Here is a 1,545-nt window from a genome sequence, read left to right on the forward strand (position 1 = left end):
ATATATAATCACAAAACAATTATGATTAACATCGTACAATAACTATAATTTATAATAATAAAATTACAAATAAAAGTAATACACAATCAATTATTTTAATTCTTCAAAACATCGGATCACGTTCAAAAAACAATTAACAAAGTGGAAAATATTATCGAAAACCAAAAACTTGTCTTCGGAAATCACATTGCTTGAAATTGAAAGCAAAAATATATAATAATTCAAATGAAAACAAAAATACAAAACACACTTAAATAAAAAAATATAAAATACACACGATGCACATAAAACAAAAATATATAGATATATATATAAAAATACGAAACACACTTAAAAACACAAATCAATGCCAAATATTAAAATTTGAATTACACAACGACACTCGATAAGTACAAAATGATGATAATGAAGTTAAAATAACAGGGAAACTAAAAGCCCTTTAATAAACATAATATGCAATAATGATGTCACTAAAATCGACCATCACACTTGCAATTAACACATTCACATTCTAAATATTTAAGTGTAAAAAATATATAAAAAGATCATGTGATAAAAGTTGCCCCCTGTGAGGATTGAACCCACGGCCTTTGGTTTACGAGACCAACGCTCTACCACTGAGCTAAAGGGGCGCTTTTTTATCGGATCGCTATGTGGCAAACATACATATATGTGACGTCTAACGGCTGCGATCGGTGCTGATAACGGCAGTTATTAATTTCAAATGGCAACAAAAAGTTCTAAGCTGCCGCCGAAAATGTTTACAACCAAATGAAAAATGAATATTTTACAAAATAATATTAGAGTTAAATGAGAAATAATATATACATATTTTAAATGTCAAGTGAGAATATTATTCTCAGCTTCAGTCCTGTATTTTTCTAGGCGACGAGAAATTATGGCGGCCAAGGCAAAAGTTTTTTCGCCAACTGTCAAATGCAATTTAGTTGATAGGATCAAAATCTTTGAGCATACTAAAGGGACTCAATGACGCCCGGGCGCTCTAACAAAATTCCACGCCCCCACCTCCCCCACCTGTTACCCCCCCCCTTCTCCCCTCTTCTCTTTGCCGATGACATTGTCGACGGGCTTGTTGCCACACTCTATATGCAATGGAAAAGTGACTGGCTGGCTGTGAGAATTTTACGATTTAAATGCGATTTACGGCGCTAATTCGTACTGCCAGCGGCATAAAGTGAAGCCAGCCTCTTCTCACATTCAATTGGCCTAGCTGCTGGCCTCCATGTCGCCTATCTTTCTCTCTCTCTCTCTCTCTCCCTCTCTGTTTTTTTTTTCTACTTTGGCCGCTCAAAGCATGGCAATAACATTCAGCCTCATTTGATTTTCTGCACATTTATCATAATGGCGGCTAGGCGATAGGAATACGAATGCTTTGAACGGGAAGCAACGTAAATTTGGGGCGCCACACAGCGAATGACAGCGAATGCAATTTTGTGGTAAAACGTTTGTAATCTGATTCGAATGAAATTGCATAATGACATCACGGCTCAATTATGAGAAGCGCCCTCAACTGCAGAAGCAACA

At 35.9% G+C, this 1,545-nt stretch overlaps 1 non-coding gene across 1 annotated transcript; it reads right to left on the minus strand.

Moving 5' to 3' along the window:
- Positions 1-560: 560 nt before the first annotated feature.
- Positions 561-632, minus strand: Trnat-cgu. Its single transcript has one exon. It is a non-coding gene; the product is annotated as a tRNA-Thr (tRNA).
- Positions 633-1,545: the final 913 nt, after the last annotated feature.

Source organism: Drosophila grimshawi, unplaced genomic scaffold (assembly GCF_018153295.1).
Source record: "Drosophila grimshawi isolate 15287-2541.00 unplaced genomic scaffold, ASM1815329v1 contig_311, whole genome shotgun sequence".
NCBI classification, from domain to species: domain Eukaryota; kingdom Metazoa; phylum Arthropoda; class Insecta; order Diptera; family Drosophilidae; genus Drosophila; species Drosophila grimshawi.